General features: G+C 40.3%; 1 long non-coding RNA gene across 1 annotated transcript in view; it reads left to right on the forward strand.

The window, feature by feature from the left end:
* Positions 1-21,514, forward strand: part of LOC120587329 (uncharacterized) — a 126,573-nt gene extending 105,059 nt beyond the window's left edge. Inside the window, exon 3 of the long non-coding RNA XR_005648924.1 lies at positions 21,358-21,514. This is a non-coding gene — a long non-coding RNA (uncharacterized LOC120587329). The remainder of the gene's footprint in view (positions 1-21,357) is intronic.
* Positions 21,515-23,518: the final 2,004 nt, after the last annotated feature.

The following is a 23,518-nucleotide window of genomic DNA, read 5'->3' on the forward strand; positions in this document are numbered from 1 at the left end:
TGGATCAAAACTATATTATTGTTATTAGTAGTATTAAGAAAAATACTTTTATTATTAGAGTTTTCATTTTCAAAATCTTCAATTGATTTTTATTGGATTGCATAGCTTCTTACATCTCTTTCAGGATTTTAACTGTGCTTATTTTAATATATTGATCTGTTTCTCCTATTAACTCTCCTTGTTTCCCAAAGGACACCTTGTGGAGGGAGGTGTCGTTTTTGTCTTTGGTCAGCGGTATGTGTTTTTTGGTCAGGCGCAAAGCGTATTTATCTGAGTATAGATGTTTTACTCCGGCGATGGTGTAGACACACAGCATGAGTTGCCCGCTGAGGGGGGACCACTCCACTTAGTCTCCTGGGTATAGAGACATCCTTTTCAGCCTATCATGTCTCTGCATTCTGCCTCTCGATGCCATCGGAAAGGTGGAGAGTTGGAGTGAGCTTGGTTCCCCGAATCCTCAGGACATGGTAACCAAAGTGCTGCCCCGTGGTGCGCCCCTTCTGCCACCCCTCTTTGGAGCTCATTCTGCTTTGTTCTTTTCCGACTGACTTGTGGTTCTCGTCTCTTTTGTTCTGATTTCACATGCCTTTCATTTTGAGATGTATTTTTAATTTTTGATGCATTATGAGTTTCCCCCCTTTTCTCAAGTGGAGGTGATTAAAAACAATATTTGTTTTCTGTAATGACTAGTTATTTGGGGCAAGGGAGGATGGAGATATTGGCCTACATGTTAAGTCTGCCATCTTGTTCAAATTTTTCATCACTCTGTGGGGTTTAGAATATTATTCAAATAAATATTTAATTAAATGGCTCCCTGAAAAGATATTTTTTATGAATAGAACTAGCCAAATCTGATTCTAAACATGACCAGATTTTACTTACAGAATAATATAAAGGATTTACTCTATTGATTCATGAAGCTGAAAATGAACAAACCTAACATTTAAATTATGATTTCCTGTAGCTGAGATGTCTCTTTCATAGCTCATTGAGTGTTTTGTAGAGTATAACTGCCTGCACAGGAAATTCTCATTCAGTGATTTTTATATGGATCTTCCATTTAGAAAAATAGTCCTCAACTGTGTTTATATTCAAACCTTCTGACAGTTGTTTGATTTTTCAGATCATCTAAATATTTTTCTCTTTTACAGTATTTTGCATAACAGTAATGCTTACAGTAATTGGATGGAGATTTTACATTTGTAAACTGTAATGCGCTGTTAAGAGGTGACATGCCGTTTTAGCTTCATGGCCTGAAATTGCAAAATTTGATAAAGTTTTCATTTGAGCAATTCCAAAGCTTAAGAAAAGGTAGACAAATTCTTTAATTTCACAGATAATATTGAAATATTTAAGATAACAGAGGTTTCGAGCCTTTCCAATAGCATCTGAGTCACCACCCCCACAGAACAAAACAAGAAGCAACAAGGTGACTCTCTGCCTGTCCAGTGTCCCAGGGGCAGGTAACTTGGTTTCATTATTTTTTCGTATTCAGATCCTTCTCTACTAAGTTCATTTTAAGCACACACCAAGGAAAATGATGTCAATCACTTTAAAGCCTTTTTCTTTTCTTTTTTTTCTTTCTCCCGGTACAAAGGATCAGAAGCCTGAATGGAGATTATTCATAAGACAGACATCATGTTAAACAGGAATGTATGTTTTCAGTAGGAATAATTGTCTCTAAAGCTGAAAAAAAACCACCTGCTCTCAAACACAGGTGACCTAGTCAGCACTTATAAATGACTTGCAAAACTCAGTTTTTTCTTCTGGAAAATGGAATGGATGATATTAAATATTTGGTGAAGGGCTATTCGGATGTGGAACTGCATAAATTACTTCTGTGATATCACTATCTGATAATTGCATTTCCAATAGGAATTACAATTAAGACCCTTGCAATATGACATACTTTTGATCATTTTAATTTCCTTCGTGATTGCAAAGAATGATAATTCTTTGGGGGACTTGACTCCAATTTTCACATTCCGAAAAGTATGGGAAATGGAATAAGGTGCAGATGAAGGGAGTCTTGATCTGCAATCTCTTATTTCTCCCATTCCCCTGTCTGTAGTGGGGAGGCCACCTGTGTTCTGCTCATTATAAAACTTTTAGCAAGAGGCTAATGAAATGCAAAGCTTTCTATAAGACCAGCACTAGCCTTCCTATCAAATCATCTGAAATATTTATTTGCCCTCTTGAATAATTGATAGGGGCATCAGCTCTCCCGGTCAATTGATTTATTAAGGGACTGTTTGGAATTAAACAGCTTAAAGATATTAGATTTAGCAGTGATCTTGCTTGTTAGCATATTCATTTACCTACGGGAGCCCCCATTAGATATTGTTAATACATGACGTTTCTAGTCACGGCCTGGATCTCCTCAAATTGCATTAACGCCAGGCTGTTTAGCCACAGAATAACAGGTTTGATTGAGTGCTTGGGTTCGGTGTAATTAGATTTTCCTAGAAAAGGGGGGACTACTTTAATGCCATGTGCATTAAACTAGATATGTCATCAGCATTACTGTAATTGGCGAACAGGAACGCTGGAGACCTGGCTGCGTCTGAATGTCGGTGTGTATGGCTCACCCGTCCATTCTCAGAGATGGTACATAATAGCTGTGCTTACTTATATATGCATGACCCTAAAAAAAAAAAAAAGACTCCTTTAATAAGCATCTCTTTTGAAAAAGGCGGAAAATTCTATCCTGAGTAATGGGATCAATTTTTGGTTTTTTAAAAGTGCCAATTACTTCTCTTACTGAAAAGGTCATGTGGCTGGTTAATCAATGATGAAAATAGTATGTGAATCTCTGTAGGTATGTTCATATGTTTGATTTACACTTCACTCTGAGGGTGTCTGCTTTGGGTTCAAACTGCTGTTCTGTTAAGGGCCACAGTCACGCCAGTGGAATTTTCTTTTGCCAATGCTTTCTCTGAGGAATTAGAGCTTCTTACTGACAGAGGTGCATACAGGAAGTAAGATAATTTCTCGTCACTTTTGCCTAATGGAGCTGATTTGTTCTGTGTATAGACATCTCTAACTTTGCCCGTCAAGAGACGATGAGTTCTGTGTGATAATCTGAACAGTGGGATAATTTAGGAGTGTTGGATGAAGTTGGTGCTAGACAGGATGGGAAGAAAGCCATTTTTTTTTTTTCCATTTCTCTCTTCTCCAATTTAAAGTACACTTGGATTACGTCTTAATCGTCCGCAACTTAAACTAGGATACTCTACGTTTCTCTGCCTTCCTATTTATCTAAACACATCTTAAATTTATAAAAATATCCTGGCCTTCTTCTCCATTTCCTTAGCTTTTTTTTTTTTTTAATCACAGAAAAATATATAACACTCTTTCATTTTATGTCACATATACTAATAGGTAATAATCGAACGTGCGTGCGACTCCGTAATTTACAAGGCATGGACACATAAATTAGCTCACTTTTTGCTGTCACTTCTAGATTTGGTTAAAGGGTCTGAGGTGGTCAGGCTACTTCTCTGCGTGCCCTCAGCTCACAGCAAAGTCGCTGTTTGAATCACTCCCATCCCTATGCCTTCCCACTACAGTGTCTCCTTAATGACATCACAGTCTTCAGGCATTTCTTTTAGCTGGCTTCTTGATGCAAAGGCAGGTCTCAGATTAAGTTGAAAGGTAGGCTGATATCAAACGGCCATCCCCTTGGCTGGATTTTAAGACTGACTTTTCAATAAATGAGAGTTTAGAGAAGGGATCGTCCCAGTTGGTTCTTCTGGTTAAGGTCTGCTACTTGGAAGTGGTGACGGGGTGTGTTCAGAAGGTTTAGTAAGTAGCCTCGTGTCCTTTCAGTTCTGTATTAGCAACATCAACACTCTTAACACCAGAAATTGTGTTGAGGTTGAAGAATGGTAGCAACTCCAAATGTCTACACAACTCCAAATGTCTACACAGCTCCAAATGTCTACACGGGAGGAAATTAGAGCGCAAATCATGAGAAGGTGACTTGTTTGAAGCTATGTTCGCATAGCAAACACCCTGCTTTTAGTTACATAGGGGACTTCTGCAGATTGTGTGGCACAGTTGAAGACTACCTGCCACCCCCACCTACACCCTGAGAGAGGAGGAAGTTTGGCCGATAAAAAGAGTCGCCTCATTTCACTTCCATTGGCCACTCGTAGGACCGACACTCTCCTGTCCGGTTGTAAACAGCGTTAGTGTAAACGTATTTGCAGAATAGCTCTGCACTAGAGTGCAATGCCTTCTCGATCTCTAAATGCAAGTCTCAAAAAGGAAACGATCCCGAATTTGTTTAAAAACGTTTATAGACGATGAGCTACATCAGTGATTATCCAAGAATAAAGGTGAAATCCAATGGGACTAAAGAGTTGGTTGAGGCAATTTTATTCCATTATGTTGTCACCTTAAGATAATTTCAGTCTCATTTATCAATTTCTTAAAAATGTAAACTTAATGAGACATTCTCTCTAATAATGGCTGTGTAGTGGGTTTGTCTACTAATATAGAGACTAATGAAGACGCCACTTCTTAGGCAGTTTTTTTGGGAATTTGAATTCAGAATTGATATAATCTACTTCATTTTCTTAAAAAAATATATGTGTGTATATTTATAAATATATGTAACATATACTATATATACTATATGCTATATATAATATGGTATACTATATATAATAGCATTGCTGTAAATAAAGGGAAGCAATGACTTTAGTAGAGACTGTAAACTGTAAACAAATAAGAGGCCGCTTTGAACTACTCTGAGTATTGTCGGAAGTAGCTCATGGCCTCATAATTTTCAGGGTAGTATTTACTTGGGACAATTCTGTAATGTTTACTTTATGCAAATATAAAAATACTTTTTAAATTCTCAGCAAAGTTATTGTACCATCTCTCTCATTCTCTCCCTCCCATTCTCCCTCCCCTCCCCTTCTCTCTCTCCTCTCTCCTATCTCTCTCTCTTTCTGTCTCTGTCTCTCTCTTCTCTCTTTCTCTCTCTCTCACACACACACACACACACACACACATCTGGCTTCATGGGCCAGGATAGGAGTAGTTCCCTGTCCCCCCATAGTGCTCTGTCTCCCACGGGGCCAGGGTACAGATTTGGGGAGAGTGGGGAAAGGTGGGTGCCCCATGTTGTTTTGGGGTCTTGTTTTGGCAACAAGAGTGTTTTCTCAGCTGACAAATCAGCAAGGGACACTCCAGACACCCAATCCGTCCCAGCACTGGGGTCGAAATCCATTGCGGCGGGAGATGAGGGTGTCTTCCATATGTTCGGTGGCCACGCTTTTGTGTAGGAGATTTAGGGTCTTCAGTCAAGCCCCATATTTTCATTTTTCACTGGGCCCAGCAAATGGAATAGCCAATTCCACACATACACACACAGGCTCAAAATGATGGCTGTCATCAAACGTCAATTGGCCTCATTGCCTCGAAGAGCTTCAGTGATCATCGGTGCTCTAACCACTGCACACAACATAGACACAAACATACTTTAGACTGAGAAATAATAAACCTTGAGATAGTGTAGTGATTTTCCTACATTTACAGAATCATCTTAATGTTTTTGTTGTTTAACAGGGAAGTGATTGAATGTTAGTCAAAAATTTCTAGAGAGCGTGGGTTAGTAAGCGCTTTTCGAGGGCTGGTTTCCTCATGACCAAAGTGGAGATAGCAATGATCGTTAATTACCAACAAACTTTTAAACATTTTTATGAATATTATTTATTATTATTATGACTATTACTGTGTCACACTGACAGTTCTGGGTTAAACAAATCGAGACTCCTGCGTGCCTTCACAGCGCCACTGCCCGCACGTGTCCCAAGTGTGGTGCGCACGCCCGAACGCGCCTCAGCATCCTTTTCTCCGTCCCCCCCACCTCCGTGTTTCCTCTCCCGCCGCCTTGTCTGGCTTCCCACACTCAGCGCCACCAGCAAACGACGTTAGCACTGCCGTAGGGGCCCCAAATGAAGGTGCTGTGCACCGAGATGCTTTCCACAAACTGCCGTTTTTAGAGAGATTTGGGAAAGAAGCTATGAAAACATTTTGTAATTTTTTTTGAGGATGATCATCTACATATATGAAGACATTAAGTCTTTCAGGGGTTTTTATTCTTTTGATTAAAAGTCCTAGTTCCTTGACTCTTCAACCATCCCACTCTGATCCAGGATCAGGGCCCCACCCCAGCTGGACAGTTCCCTCCAGGGGCTGACAGGCACACTCATTTCTCTCGAGTCCGCTAGCTACACGGGTTCCCACTTCTGATTCACAGTCAGCTTGTCAGCAACTCTGGGCCCTTGATACCATATTTGTGGAGTTTATTATGATTTTTTTTCTCCTCTGATGTGTGACCCTGCACTCAGAAGACCTCATTCTGCTTGTTTCTGACCATTTCTCCAAGTTGTCAGAGTCTTTTTGAATTATACTCCTGTATTCTAGAGTTCTGGTCAGCCTTCTGTTTGGTTCAAAGCACAAATACAAGGAGTATGCTTTATGTAAAAAACATTTTTTTGGTGAAAACCAAACATAATTTTAATTATTTTGTTTATAATGTTATAAAAGATTAAAAACCAGGATATATATATATATATACACACACACACACACATACATATGTGTCTATGTATGTATATATAATCTGTAAATATATAGATGGATTGATATTAATGTATGCTTGTCCATGTGGAATTTATTATTCTGACTTAAGAAAATAATTCAATGAAATGACATGTTTTACTAAACAGTACACTTAAAGTTTGTGGTGCTGCATCTGATTTATCCCGCCTATTTGAGAGATTGAGATTATATTATTCGCATTACTTAACAAGACTGCTAAGGAGTGGATGTTCATTTGAACAAACTACTGCTTACATTCATTCCTTGATGTTTTATTTAGGAAGGCAGTTTTCATTAAAAGCCTCCACCCCCCCGCCCCCCACCAAAGAAAGTAAGGGAAATGAATATCCTGAAATATTCATTTTATTTTTCAGGAAAACAGGGCATCTCACCTTCAAGGAACATGCTCGCTTCTCTCCCCCTAACTTATCACCCACTCCCTCTGGGTCTCAGCTTTGGCTACACTGAGTTTTCGCGGCTGGACGCTTCGTGTGTACTCGTGTGTGTGCGTGCGTGTGCGCGTGTGCGTGCGCGTGTGTGTGCGCGTGTGTGTAGCGAGGAGGTGGCGACAGCAGTGAGCGGAGCCAGAGCCTTAATCACTGTTTACTGATTCGGTCCGTTTTACTAGCAGGCAGAGCTGTTCCAGAGAGCTGTTTTCCTGGCAGGGTGCAAAGACCGCTTTCAGGGGCGCAAGTGCGTGTCTCCACGCCGTCTCGCTCGCCATGCCTGGCACGGCCTCGCCGCCGCTGGCAGGGCAGCGCTCCGGGCCGTGGGCCGGCACGCCAGCCTCTGCTCCCGAGGGCGCTCATCTGCTGCTGGCGTTAATGGGAGATCGATCAGCGCCGGAGGGAGGGCACGAAGGACCCGCCAGGGCATCAAAACAATACCTGTGGCGGGCAGAGCCAGCGCGTTTCACACTGCGTCTCTGCTCGTGTGGCAAAAAGAATTGAACGTGACAGATTGAGGATTTTACCTTCCCCTCCGACAGGCTTTTTCGTTTGGTTTGTTTACACTGCTCTGGGGTTGCATGGCTGTTATTGCTGTCGGTGTCTTTCCTCTCTGCGTTTTCTGACGACCCTGTGTGTGTTACAGTTGAAGTAACAGATGAGACGAGAAAGAAGGAGGGCCGGTTAGGAATTGCTGGTATTCTTCGAATAGTGTTTCGTCATCTCCATTATTTCCCTTCCCTGTGCCCCTGCTGGTTGTGGTCAGCTCCTTCCTCCATCTGCTGGGAGATCCAGATAATCGTGGAGGTGGGCGGGCTGACCTGCGGAACTGGGGCCGCGAGTAGAAAGGGGCCTGCGTGGCACAAGCATTGGAAGCACTCTGACGGCATTCCTGTCGGCGTGGGAACATGAAAGGTGTCCCTGAGCTTTTCTAGGCATTTACTCCAAGTACCAACCAGATGGCTGAGGTTCCCCGCCATTCACACGTCACGTAGGAATCTGTCCCACTGAGAGGGCCAATCGGTGGTCAGCTGTGGGGGCGTCCATTGGTCCTGGGCCTGAGAAAACTCAAGCACATGCATTTAAGGCCAGGATGGGACCCAAGGTTTTATCTGAGAGGCATCACGCCAGCCCTTTGAGGTTCGCTATGACTGCAATCCTCCAAATAAAAATGTCCCCTCCTCTCAGGCGCCTCATTCCTCTGCCGTCCGGTCCAGACGCTTTGAGGGAGCTTTCCAGTCTTGTGCTCCCTGCTTTTATTTACTTAAAGGAGCGATTTATGCATCCCAAATAAAACGTTCAGCATTATATTGGAAAGCTGTCCGTGGGGATCCGCAGTAGAGACTGACAGAAGGTCCTGAGTGCCTGACGCAGCGTCTCCATGCTCTGCCATCCAGGCGACATTCTCACACAAGCACTGACCTCTCCATCACACCCACTCCCCAGCCATTGTCGTCCCCCTCTTGCCAGAGACCCGTGTCTCCTCTCCAGCAGACAGGGCATCTTGGCCACCTGAGAATCCGCTCTGCGCTCTCCTGATCACCCATTAATTCACAGGGCCCAAAGAGATGCGGGAATGATGTAATATCTGTGGAGCATGTTCAGACACGCATTGCAGCCGGCACTTGCTGTCTCAGCCATCTCCACACATTCTCGAGGCCTCGGCTGAAGAAGGAAGCGTGCTGCTTTTGATTCATTGGTATTTATCATGGCCTATGCAAGTGAAGTACCCCTTCCAACTTCAGTAAAAGGCCTTCTGATGTCTATATCATCATTGTTATCAATATTTTCAATAATATAAATAAAACATTGCCAATGACCTTATAAATAGACATCGAGATGTTTCTAGGACTAAGTTTTAGAAAATCAGAGAGACATCTGACCAAGTAAGGTCTCAAGTCTCCCTATAAGCAGACTAATCACTATCCTTGCCTGTGCGAAAGGGAGTTAATGTCATATGTGTTACCATTAGTGCAGCGGAACATCCACCAGCTGACTATTGGTCAGAGTCTTCCGAGGCACAGAGGCCAAACTAGAGCCCCATGTCTGCTCTCCGTGATCGCGACACCGACATCACATAACGGGCTCTGACTCACCAGGGAGGTGGTTAGAGATGTTAACTGCTCTGCTCGCAAATTCAAAGCAATAGCTGATCTGAAACAAACGGGAAGCACCTCTCAAAAACAGGCAGCTTCCCTGGATGGAGCGTAATGGTGACACAATGTCACACGGAGTTTTCGTGGGACCGAAGTATTGCAGGGATGCCCCTGTCTTCGCAGATGCCCACGACATTGTCGCAAGCTTAAAGTTTTATTTTCTCCTTTTCTAGTCAAAGCAGATGATAACCTTCGAGGTGGAGGAGAGACAGAGAGACAAAAACAGACAGAGAGGAGGAGAAAACGACGTGAGAGAAAGAAAGGAGGAGAGAGAGACATCACCTTTAAGTCTTTGCTTTTCTCTTTCTTTCAAATGACACAATAGAATTTTTTTTCCTAAAGTTGTATTAGGGATTCACTTAAGCAGAAATGAACTGTAATATGCAAATAGTTCTAATTGGACTGCTAATAGAGCGTGTCTCTGTTGTTTTTTTGTAGGGAGGTTTATGCCTATGTAATCAGTGCAGACAGCCGTTAAGTAAATGAAGAGGCAACTAACAATGTCAGAAAAGAGACCGGGCGGTTCCGGCTGACACTACCCTAATCTTCCAGGACCCATTAAATGGCAGTTCCAACGCATTACCTACCATAACATCCTTGAATATCACTGATTTTATTTGCAGTATCAAACATTCCATTTCATGCCCCATTAACAGTGGGAGCCTGAGCTTTTTGACGCAGCTAAACATTTTACTAACTACCTGGACTAAGTAACCAATTAACTTTTGGAGACAATACGGCCAATTAAGCGCGAAAAGGTAAGGCTGTCATCCCCCACGAAAATTGAATTTCCTTTTCCTGATGGCACTTATTTTCGCCGCTCAATTGTTAATGGGGACTCAGTCCCTATTAAAGTATGAAGGCAAAGCGGAATGGAAAAGTTCAGAGGACTTAGTTCCTAAAGAGTAGGTCACCAAGTGTCCCAATTGGCCACTAATTCAGTTAACTTTTCTTCATGCCAGATTACTTATTGGATGCGACTGTAGCAGGGCTCTAATATGACATTCTGTGATAGTAGCACAATCTGGTAGCTTCTGAGGAACCCACAGGCCCAGGGCTGTAGTTTGGGACCTTATATGGGAGGTTTAGGAAAAAAAAAAAGCTGTTTTTTGACAGCAGAAATATCAGTGGCAGATAAGATATTGCCTTGCTTATCACCGGTTTGGACTCTTCAGAGATAAAAACAAACCCTCATTTGGGGAGGTGTGTTCCAAATTAACCCTCTGTGGTTGGGAAGTCATTTTCTAAATGGCGGACTAGGTCACGGGTGATGATTCTGCTTGGTGGATTTGACTCCTGTTGACTGGAATGGCGCACAAGTAATGAATTTGGAGATCACATTTTAAAAGCTTGAGGCAAATTTTATCCCTTCAGTAGAAGTCTTTCATCTTTGGAGGTACAGTAGAAAATTTATCCTGGAGGGCATCTTACACAGGCCCTGTATGACTGAAAAACAAGAAGCTTATATAAGAGTCCAAAGACAGCCCAAAGATAGGACTCAGATTCATATTTCTGTGTTTGTTTTTGTTTTTGTTTTTTTAAAAAAGAACCAGATCACGTCAGCTTTGTGAAAATGCAACTGTTCTAAATGTGCAGAAAAATTAAGGATTTGGAAAAGTGGCGAACAAATAGAATACCAACGATGATTATTTGAACCTGACCGTGTTATAAAAAGTTCTTAAAAGCCTGTTCACATACACTTAAAATCTGATTTGAACCCGAAAACTCATAAGTAAAGCAGTGATCCAAATTGGGCTCAGAATTCATAATTTCCCATGTTGTTTCAGTGATAAAGGTGTTTGGTCACCATAGAACAGCTGTTGAATTGCCATGGGGGAAAAAAGATACATACATTCCATTGTTATATTACTATTGCAGGTTCATAATTTTTTTTTGGTTATTGCTACCAGATTCTATGGTGATAGGAAGCAGAAGCAAAAAGGATTAATGTTATATCCTTTCAAGTTTACATGTCTTTAGAAGAATTTGATAAGAATTTTTACTTCCAAAGGTTTGAATAAGAAATGGTTCTCTTGTATTAATATGAACCAGTTAATAACATCGATCGAAATTTCCTTTTGAACTTTTCCTTGGATTTTAGTATCTCTTCTCAAGAGACACAATTTTCTTTACAAAAAGCAATTGCTGTGGGCTATTTATTTTAGCCATTTTCCCATGGCAGTGGATGATTTAAAAATGATTACAATAGTTTGAACTTCCTGTTATTTAAGATAGAGGAGTAAAACCAGATCTCAAATGCTTCCCACTCCCACCCTCCGACATCGCTGTTTGAGAATAATGAAAACAAACAAGCAATGACAAAATTAAGCCTGCAGCACTCAAACCATGGAAGGGCCTGGTGGCCAGAAGCTTCCAATAATAAACATCACTCAGGAAAGGTAGCAGGAGACACTGTAGGAAGCTCCAAAGTTTCCCAAGCTGCTTTGCGTCCCGAGAGCCAGGAGGCTCTGTGGAGCTGTATGCACAGAGCCATCTGGGGAGACCCAGGTGCTCTTCATCCCAGCCCAGTTTGCTATTCAGGGAGAAGCCAAAGTCCTTTGCCTCTCGGGTTTATGAGTTGCGAAAAATGAAGAGAAAGTGGACCATCCATGCTATGTCAGATGCAAATAAGTCTTCAGGGCCCACACTGTACATCTTCCACTAGGGCAAGATACATCACTGAAGGGCCAACATCCCTTGATCTTGGACATTTAACAAGAAAGCAGAGAGGGCAGATACCAGGTCTAGCAACTAGGGTGACATAGAGATCCTGTCCCCAGTCCTCAGGCTACAGGAAACGCAGCCCTCAAACTGTAACTCTTAGGAAAAGCCCATGAACGTTGATGGTAGCGGGTGCAGGGCGGGGGAATGAGAGCGGCGAGAAAGAAGTGGGGAGGAGGAAGATTGCCCAATCATACAGAAATCACAAGCAAAAGCAAAGCCAAGGGCCCCGACCTTACTTCCCATGCACCGAAATATAAACATTTAAAATAAAATTTTCAAATTTAAAAAATCCAGATGTTTCAACCCACAAACCAACCATTTAGAAGAAAGCATAGGTAAATTTGTTTTATCATTTTGGATTCAGTAGGTCTTCCTAATAAACACCAAATTCAGATTGTATAATAAAATGGTAGATTTATTTGACTAAAATATTCTAGATAACAACAAAAACAATCAGCACCATTTTTAAAAGTTTAAAGATAAAGCCAACCTAGGAAAAACGATGTGTTTATCATTTGACAAAGGTCTTTTTTTTTAATTACTAAGCAAACAAATCCATAAAAGAATACCAAAAAACTAGCAGTTTACAGAGAAATAAATAAAAATGGCCGATAAGTATATTTAGTCTCTCAGTTTTACTTATAATTTTAAAAATTGCAAATCAAAGTAACAGTAGGTTACCATTTTCCATCTCTCTGATGAATCCAATGCAAAGATTGATTTCTCCCCAGAGCTAGAGAGGGCAGAGGCAGACCACCACCACTCCCTACTGATGAGCAATTTTCTGATCCATTTCCAAATTCAAAATAAATACTCTGCTAGGAGCTATACAGGCCACAACATACACACATACATATGTGTTTTTCATATATAATCTCTATAATATTTTTGCGAAAGTGTTCTTAAAAATAATTTTGACAGTCAGCATTAACTGTCCAGAAATTGTTAAATTGTGATAAACTCCAATGAATAGAAAGATCCCTAGATATAATAAAATATCAAAGGCACCATGACGGCATATGTGATATGATTTCTTATGTGTACATGATATTTTTCATGATGTATGCTATAAATGTACACACATTTATATTTTATTTCTACTATCATGTATACATATAAACACAGATGTATGTATATGCGTATGTTACATAAACTAATACATCCATCAATGTTAGCATCTAAAAGAAATAAAAAATGATGTACACTAGTTGGTTTCAGGGTTTGGTGAGGTTTTCATAAGAGAGCTTTCACTTTTTACTTTGGTCGTTTTGAGTTATTTAATTATACATATGTATTTTTTATATTATAAATTAATATTAACATTATTAATGGGAGCAATAAGCTATGTGGACATTTGGCTTATCTGACTGTTTTCTTTTGTATATTTCTTGGTAGAAATAATCAAAATTGATTTTTTAAAGTAATAGCTTTTTTTCTTGCTACCAATGTGAGTTATATATTCATTTTAGAAAATTTAGAAAACACAGCCTTCTCCTACCGTCACGGCCCAAGATTATTTATCCCTGTGGATATTCCTTGGAGATCTTTCGTGCCCAGCGCTGCATTAAAACACAAATATGGCTCTTCCCTCAAGAAACTTACATTTTAGTAATAGATACGTATTCTAGCAAATTGTACAAATAATAACAGTGTGTGATTAACGACCCTTTAAGGACATTTGAAAGATTGCTATGACAAAGTATAAACGAGATACCTAGTCATGATTGAACTGAATTAATATTTAGCTTTTTGAAATAATAGTTTTTGATTAATAAGCTAATAGAGTGCTCATTTACAAAATTTAGAAAAATGCACACAAGTCAAACAATGTCCAGTTTTAAACAGTTTTATTTCTTGCTTTCCAGTGAACATTTAAACAAAGAATGTAGAGAAAGGGCCGAGCATTCAGACAAGGCTCAGTACTAACATTACAATTAATATTTTTGAAACATTGTATCGTGAACATTTCCTTATAGCAGCAAATCACCTTTGAAAACATAATTCACCTGAGTCAGTGATGTATAACTTATTTGAATAGCTCATGGTTGCTATCATTTTGGACTTCATTTTTTCATACACGTGAAAAAATTCTCTTAGCTGCGGTTGTACGATCTATATACTTTATAGAAACCTTAGTCACGGAGTGCCTCCTTAATGGGGCCGTATCAGCTCTGAGAGGGGACATAAAGGGACAGAGGGGACCATGTGGTAGAATCAGAAGAGTCTGCCCTGGCGGGCCCCACGCTGCGCTCCACATACTCCGCCTTGGCAAACTTTCTCCACTCGCCGTCCTCAGTCTCATGCAGTGTATGCCACAGGTGGGCAAACCTGCGCCGTAAAAATAATGTCCGAAAGTGCCATTCAACCTGAACGCTTCAGCACCTTCGTTTTGTTTTGTTTGGCTTTTGAAGAAGTTTGGACTGCAACAGTGTGCAGCTAGGAGAGGAGACATGAGTCTGAAAGGCCATTTCAGAAACGGCTGCGGTTGTACAGTGGTGCAGGTTCGAAGCGAAGCGAACATGGGAAAAGGCAGAGATAGGTGTAAAGGGACAGCAGGCCGGATAGGTCATGAAGGGCAAGTGCAAAGGGGGCCCTTGGATTTCAGGTCTGGATAACTATAGAACATGGTCTTGACAGATCTGGATCAATGGGAAAGGGGAGGGGTGTTAACAAAGCATGTAATGACAAGCACAAAGTTATCTGCTTATTCAGAGAAGTCGAGGAGTTACAATTTGTCATAAGAGGCAGTTGAGTCTCTAAGATTTGTAAGCCTTGAAGGGAAATGTGATCATTGTGGCTGAAACATCTGGAGAGCGGGGTCTGCGATCTTAGGTGCCAAGCAGTAGGCTTCCAGTCTCTGAGAAGTAAAACGACGAGGCCTAAAGCAGGTCCCAACGGTGGCGAGGATGGAAAAGAGCTGATCTGAAAGGAGCTGTGGGAACACGGACGACGGGGCTAGCCTGGGTCTTTAGCGGAAGGAAGCGTGGAGTACGAGATAACTCGGAGTTCTGAAGATGGGCGTGCGATTATACGACTGTAGACAAAATGGGGAAAATGGAAGGAGAGACTTAGACGTTTTTTGTTAAGGGATTGAAGTCATTCAAAGTCACTTAGATTGTAATAATGAGGTTCACTTAAGACTTGAGACTTGCTGAAATAATATGGTTAAAGCCATGAAACATTAAGATTGTGCTTGCCATAACAGAACCCTTTTGGGCTATTATTAATCTAATCTCATAAGTGCACATAATACCCAAGCAAGCAAACCAAAGCTTTGAATTTGGTTTACACTAATAGTAAGACTATCTCATGGGCTTTTCACCGGGATTCTCAGTACCATTAAGCAATTACTAGTGGCTAGAACACTAGCCCACATGTCGCTATTTCTGGTTAGGGGATTTTCCTGCCTGCCTAACTAAATCTTCCAATTAAATGCAATGGTACTACATTCATTTCAGTTCTTCATTTACAATGCACAGTGGAAAGTATTGTTACTTTACGTAAATGGTTTTAGGAGCTGTTAAACCACACACATAACATTGCTGAGTTTCAGCATTCCACCAGCGATAAGATATCATTGTGTAACAAGTAAAAGGTAAGACCTGGAAACAAAGAGGTCTCTTTTATTGATATAATAGCATCATCTTCATCATATAATCGCATTACCTTTGTTGAAAGTTACTCTATCCAATGGCATCTTCCAACTATTTCTTTGTACTCATCCTGCTAATTTTATCAAGAGTGTTCTATTTAAATTTCTTCCAGTTAATGTTCTATTTAAATTTGAAGCCCAACACAGGACAAAGGAACACAGCTAAAGTTCCCTCTACAGCATTCATCATAAATAAATTTAAAAGTTCTAAAAATAATCAAAATGATGATGATGATGACGATAATGATTTATGTATATATAGAGGTGAAAATAGAAAAAAATAACTGATTTTTTTCAAACCCAGTAGATTCATGCCTGAAAATTAATATAGTCGGTAGTAGAACTAATTCACAAAGTATTTTTTTTTTTATTATTTACAGTGAGGGTCTTTCTTTCCATAAAATCATGATAACATATAAGATCACTATATAAGTTTTCTTCAAATTTCAGAAAACCACTACTGAGATTATCTCTGAAACACAGGGTAGTAATTAATCCTGCAGACTATTAAAATCATATCTGAATTCATGACATAATTCTAGAATCAACTAGCTTTGTAACCCTGAGAAATTTACTAATCTTGTCAATGTCTCAGATTTATCTGTAAAAAGAGAACAGTGAGAGGACTTGCCACACAGAGTTTTTGTGAAAATTAAATGAGATTCTAAATTAAAGAGCTTATGTTAGTTTAATCATTTATAAGCAAGTACGTTTTTGAACCCTGGAGACTGTGCTAATGGTCTAAGATAGTGAACACATCAATATCCGAGGGGATCGAGATGAAATTATAGATAGTGGTGGCTCCTCGTTGTTCTACTAGAATGGAGTCAAGGATAGATGGGGTCTGTTTCTAGATTTTAATGACATAGTCATGGAAGTTACTAGAATCCCTGAGAAAAACTCCTCATCCCGAGATAAACAATGCATTCCAAGACCCGCTGATGTTATCCAGAAGGACCTGTGTTAGATACTCATAGAAAGATTTGTGCATCAAAATTGGAATTGGCGGAATATGTAATTTGTTTATATGTGAAAAGCACCTTCTTGGCCTCTACCCGCGCTGTACTCAGAATGTTACCTAAACTCTGAAACTCTCTTCTTCTTTTAAGTGGACAAAAATACTTACTTTTCTCCCTCTAACTTTTTAACTTGACAATATAACGATAATAAGAGGGTCTGGGTAAAATTTCTTGCTAATGTAAATGACATCCTGCTTGTTAAAAATCAAATATAATCTAAATTCTTTATTGTTGTTCATCTAACTCATCTAGAATCCCGTATGAGGCTACCACTTTCTCTATGAGATTACTTCTACGAGTCACTCTTCCAGTTATAGCGAAGCGGTAGAGGGAAGGAATGGGGGAGAGGGAGAGAGAGGCAGAAAGACAGAAAGACAGACAGGTGGAGTCAACAAAAATATCTCTTGAGCTTCCAGATAGTCTTTCAGACACGAGCTAATGCAGTGAACCGCAGTTAACTCATAATTTTGCTCCTTTCTTTAGCTAGGGAGACTTTAGTATCGGTCAGTTTACAGTTTCAGAGGCTTTCTCTCTGCTGTACTATTTTTTTAATTTAGTCTTTGACTTTTAAAAAAAGGGAGCACCAGATAATTTTAGTCTTGCTTTTCAACGTCGTGAGTGATGTTCAGTGATAAAAGTTTGGAGAGTTTAATAACATAAGAGGACAACTATTTCCCATTGTAAAATTTTATAACTGCTTCTTTCCACTTCTTTTCCAAACTAAAAGCCTTATTCTTTCCCTCAGAGCCTGGCCAGAATGGGCAAGTACAAGGCCCACACCCTGGCGTACAGAAGCATTAGGCATTGACCTCGTGGCTTCCTAATAGATCCGCAAAGTGCTTTGTTCCTGGAAATCATCTGATGAGTAGTTCAGTGCTATTGTATATCTTGTTAGAGCAGCCGAAGTGCCACAAAATGAACTAAAATCTCCCTGCAGAGTCTGTGCATCATATGCTGAGAACATTCTGAACTTTCAACAAATTCATGTTACGATCCTAGATAGCCATGCTTAAGTCTGTACAGGGGTTAAATGAGAAATATGGGTCTGCCGTTAAGTGTCTTTTGAGAGTGACAAAGCTCTGGGCATGAGGGGATGGGAGGAAAGGGATTCCCCCTCAGCTCTTTCCAGCCCTTTCCAATTTTATCGCAGGCAGAAGGAGTAATGGGAAGGGCCTCAGATACTGACCTCTCTAGCCTCACAGCCTCGGGCAGGACCACTAACCCTCTCCACCTTGGCATCGCCCCTGTGAAATAAGGGCCCTTCTATATTTCGGAGTTGACTGCAGTAGCTCAGTAGCTCAGTAGCTGAAGGCGAAGGTAGCTCATTGAACTACATGGTCTCTTGTCTGTCTGTCTGTCTATACGCACTCATCCATCCATCCATTTATTTATCTTTTTTAAAAGCAAAGTATTTCTGCCTTTTAAAATATTTAATCGATAGTCTCCACTTTTTCTCTTTCTTTTTCTTTTTGGTTTTGGGCATTATCAGCCTTTAGATTTATCCCATCGTCAATACAATTATTGCTCAGCGCACACCTCTAAAATTGTCATTTTTAAAACCACTTCATTGAGATATAAAGCGCCCATAATTAAAGTGCACATTTTGATACATTTTGACATATATTCCTGTGAAACTATCACTATGAAGAGGAATTTTCCACTCAAATAGCTAACCTTGTAATCAGCTCTTTGTTCTGCTTCTGTGGATGTGCTTGCCACATAGGCCAAAGGGCAGGGTGACCTCGAGATCAACTGAAGACTCACCCTCCCCTTTGCTTGTCCTGTCTAGATAACAGGTGTATCCCCTATGCTTGTTCTGTCTGGATAACAGGTGTATTGAATCTCATGCTCTGTATTTGCCCGTTGCCCATAGCAACTCCCTCACTCTGTAATCACCTGAGGACAAATTAACCAGTCGACTCATACCAACTGTAAGTGCTTGGATAAGCCCTATAAAAGCAAGGCTACGCCTGAGCCCAGATCTTCAGCACGCTAGCTCTTCTGGGACCACCGATGTAATAAGCCTGAGTTCTCCAGCTCCAAGTGGTGCTTAGTTTCTCGCCTGTCTGATTTTTCTGCAACGACCACAGTCAAGGTAGTAAATCCATCGATCACCCCTAGAGGTTTACTTGTACCCCTCTGAATTTCCTCCATCAGCCCCTTCCTGCCTATCTCCCATCGCCAAACAACGCCTGCTTTGCTTTCTGTCACTATAGGTTAATTTACATTTTCTAGGGATTTATATAAATAAAATCACTAGGGGTTCCCCCTTTTTCTGGGTTATTTCACTCTACACAATTAATTTGAGGTCTGTCCATCCGTGTCGTTGCATGCATCAACAGTTCACTTCTTTTTGTTGCTGAGAACAGATCCCTTTTATGGGTATACCGAAACTTCGTCCCACGATTCCACATTAATAGGCCACAGCGCAGGGCGCCCCTCACTCCCTTCGGAGTCAGAGACATCACTGGGCGTAACCGGGGCCCGCAGTTCCCTTTTCATAAATCATTGTCTTTTCACGGTTTCAGGTGGTGCCGGGCTCCATATGGAAATTCAGCATATATTTGTAGATTATTTGGGAGTTCTTCTCATTTTAACTGACATTCTCCGATATTTTATAAACTTTAGAAAGATGAAAAAATTTATAAGACCTCCTTTTGAACTTCACCACATTTCAGAAAGTTGCAAGAACCTCTCAATTGGTAACAAATTCCTTTTGATTACTTTTTTTTTTCCTTCAAAAAACACAAGTCATCGGATTTGAGTTTGAAGTCATTCTGGGGATAAGGCTTTTTTAAATGTATTGACAAAATTCAATTTCTGCCTGCCATAATCCAGAGGACAAAAGAGAAAAACACATGAGGAACTTGCTACTTCATGAAATAATTTTGTTCTGCTGCCTAAAATCGTTACTAACCTCTGCAACCCTTAATTAATTGAAATGACTCCAGCCGGGGGATTCTGTGGTGAAGAGGTTCCTAGTAGTTACATGTGATTCAACCTAAAATTCGGTTAGAACTGAGGGATACTTAAACACACAGCAATGAATGAAAAAGGGAGACTGTTGGATTTCATCAATCATTGGCTCTTCTTTCTCTCCTGTATCTTGTTTTCCCTTTGGAATTTAACAAATTGATCGATTGATTGGTTGTTAACATTCAAAATCCATTTGGTTAGAATGCATTTAAAAAGGACCAAATTTTGATGAATTTTTGTTATAAGGTAATATCATTTGAGTTAAAAAATATAAAAAGTGCAAATCCAGTTCATCTCACCAAAATGATATCATTCAAATCAATACCAAAGTCTGATAAATATGGCTGTTGTGAGGGGCATCCATGTATTACCGATAATGAAATTCTTACATAAAATATTCCATTTAATAAAGAATAAACCCATTTACCTCATATTTACATCTAGTTCATCCAGACCCAAGAACTTAGACCAGGTCCAGAGCAACAAAAGTTTCCAAAATAGCCTTTGAAATCTTGCCATAACACCGGAATAAAGGTGACGGACTTGTCGGAACCACAGTGGTATTTTGATATTTCCTTCGTGACATCCCTTTTCTCTTTCCCTGAATTTTCATCCCCACCTTCACAATTGCGTCGAGGCCCCTCTTAACTTGCACAGTATCTCCTGCCTTCTTCTCCGTCGTCTTTGTACTGCTTTCCATCTAGTCTTCCTCAGTCACTCCCCACACCACCCTCAATAAATATTTATTGCTTTAGGATAAAGGCTGAAGAATTTATCTATTTAAGGTCTTCTCTCATCTCCCCCAGTCTTTAATTTGTACCTGACACTTCTCATTCCAATCAATTAGGCCAACTGTTTTCCCAAAAGGCTTTGCACATGTATCTCTCAAGTGATTAAAATTAAGTGAAAACCATGCTGAGTACTAGAATCGTATGCTTGGGGGAAAAAGAGAGAGAGAGGGAAGGGGAGAAAGAGCGTGGAGGCGGGGCGGTTGGAGAGGGAGGGAGGGAAGGGAAAGGGAGGGGGAGGTCCCTGCCTTCAAGGAACTTAAAAAGACAGGACGGTGAAACAGTGGAATGTTTTGGTACAGGGTGGTAAATTCTTGGATGAGGTATATAGGCAGCCTGCTGTCATCATGCAGAAAAGGGACAAGTAAGTAAGATATTGGCAGTGGCAGCACAAATCTCTGATTTTGTCATTTGGCTTGATCAATGAAAGCAATCACAGCAAGTACATAAAGGTGTCATATGTTACATACGAAGGCAGATATGACTCTTCAAACGTAGGAAATGTCTCTCCATGTGTCTGTAAACTCATAAACATGAAACGCAGCTTTGTGTTCTCATTGTTAATATTTTGGTAACTCTAAAGGGTAAGTTAGGGGCGTAAAATTCTTGTGGGTCCCTTTCTCCACACTGAGAAACCCTGAAAGAGTGATATAGTTCTAAAATTAACAAAAATAACAACAGAAGAAAAAAAAATGGAGAAAAAGCAATGGAAAAAAACAATGAAAAAAGTTAAAATTACATCTTAAATTCACTGAAAAAAAGTGACCCCTTACATCTGTCTCTCATACTTTTTGTTTGATTTTCCCACTACGATCTCCAAGGACTACACAAAATGGGCAAGGCTTTATAACCCTTTTTTTACATAAAGAAATAGAGAATTTGGGACATGGTCAAGGCCACTCAGCTTTATACATGAGTATCCAACAAGTTTCCAATTCATTTCTTCCTACCAGAAACAGTATTTTTCTGTTATATCTGCAGGTATGATTGGAGAGATTTGACTCAACGGTGTCAGCTGCGGAGTTGCAAGATTCAGTGGCCATCTTTTCATTGACAACCCATATTCAAGATGGAAGAAGAAAAGGTATGTGAGACTTAGTATCAAAATATATATAACCACTAACAATTCATATAATTAGCGTGATCTTGCTTTGACATACAGATTCAGTTGCCTAGAAAGATGGTGATTTTTTAAAATTATAAAAGTAATATGACAGCATTACAGAAACTTTGAGAAACAAACAAACAAAAAAGTTGTTGTACTATAAACCAACCAGCACAATTATTATTCATTTCTGTTTATTATCTGAAATATTTTATGAAGGCATACGTATTCCATAATTGTGATTGTAATGAACATGCGACTTCATGGTGTGCTTTTTTTACCTTTAATTATAGGATAAGCACTTTTTAGGATGGCAAATTGTTTCCTAATTACATATTTAAATGTTGTTTCACGTTTACTTCGTTCATCCCATTTCGTTGGTTTAAGGTTGCAGGCTTCAGGTTTTGTTTTTATCACTTTTTCTTTTTCTTTTTTCTTTTGAAACGAATATAATACTGTCGCGCCGTACACACAGATTTTATGCAAATTCATGGGTATTTCTTAGGACAGACTTGCAAAAGTATATGTTCTCCGCCAAAGGGTCTGAATATTTTATAAACATTTTTAATATATGTTGCTAAAACGGTACCCGAAAAGAGTTGTTGATTTAGAGCGAAACCTGAACATGTACCATGACCTCGGGCTGTAATCAAGGTGTGAGTTGGGTTTCCAGAAACAAATAGTCCAGGAGCAGAGTCAAGTCCCCATCTGTACCAATCTCCAGGGCCACCTCACCTGAGCTCACTCCTGGCTTCCACTCCTGAAACTGAGACCAAGTTCATGTTCCCACGGGTTTCTGAGAGCCCCCCAATCACCCTAAGGAGGGAGAGGCACAACTCAAGGAACCATGGAGACACTTACGAGTCTCCTCATTGAGCCCGGGGAGCTGACATTTGGCCAGTTGCATTATAATGAAACTATAAGGAAAGCTGAGCATAACTTTTGGTCTTCAAACCAACTGGAAGGACGCTGCCCTCTTAGCTACAGGCCTTTTATGTCTTGCAGCTCATCTTAGAGTTTTAGGTAGAATAGTGCCTTTGTTATTTTAAAAAATGTTGTTGAATTATCCATTAAGCTCAAACAATACCATGTTTTCAATAACATAACATTCTTCTCCACTTTCAAAAACCCTCCTCCATCCCCACCTGTTCTTCAAAGCACTTCCTCTTGCAGTAATCACCGAACCCTCTGTGTACGACTGTCACGTATCCGCCCCTATTGTTTTCTCCTGTGCAGTCCCATATCATGGCTTTCATCTAGAAGTCCCCCAGTGAGAGCTTTTGTTCCTGTGCACATTATCATACCCCTTCCCCAGCTCGCTCGGCGCATTGCTGCTGTGGGTAATAGCAGTGATCTTAATATGGACCAACAGTAAACAACAAACACGACAATAGATGCAATATCATAAAACAACCCGGATCACCAAGTCAGCCTCGCGACCGGCGTCCTTCGGGACTGGTCCAGAGCACTCTGAGAAATGGCAGCGGTGGGCTCTCTGCAAGCTTTTAATCGGGCCTGCACCAGGGGTCCCCGACCTAGTCTGTGATGTGGCAGAAGTGCTTGGCTCTGCAGAAGACAAATGCAAGGCCACACTCTGTGTTAGGAAAGGCTCTGGGCTCGGCGCTATAAATAATAATAAAGATAAATAATAAAAAAAGTGAAATGTTTTAAATGAAAGGTGATGCACTGTGAACTTAACACACTGGCCCTTTACCCTTTCTGTTAACAAGGTAATCTGATTGCCATTGATTTTTTTCACCTCTGTTACTAAGAAGGTGATGAAATGGTGTCCACATAGATGTATTGAACCAGATACTAAACACAGAGCAACATAAAGAACAATTATCAGCAACCTTGCTTTCAGCCTGCTGATTATGACATTATTGGAATGACAAGGTCTGGGTGACTTAAAAAATAAAGCAGGGAGAGGGGGTGTGTAGATAAAAGGAACAAATGCAGGTAAGTTTTTTCTGAGTAGATACATGTTCACTTCAGAAGAATTTCACCAGGAGCTTTTTCTCTGCTCCATAGCTTTAA

Source organism: Pteropus medius, unplaced genomic scaffold (genome assembly GCF_902729225.1).
Source record: "Pteropus medius unplaced genomic scaffold, Ma_sr-lr_union100, whole genome shotgun sequence".
In the NCBI taxonomy this organism is placed as follows: domain Eukaryota; kingdom Metazoa; phylum Chordata; class Mammalia; order Chiroptera; family Pteropodidae; genus Pteropus; species Pteropus medius.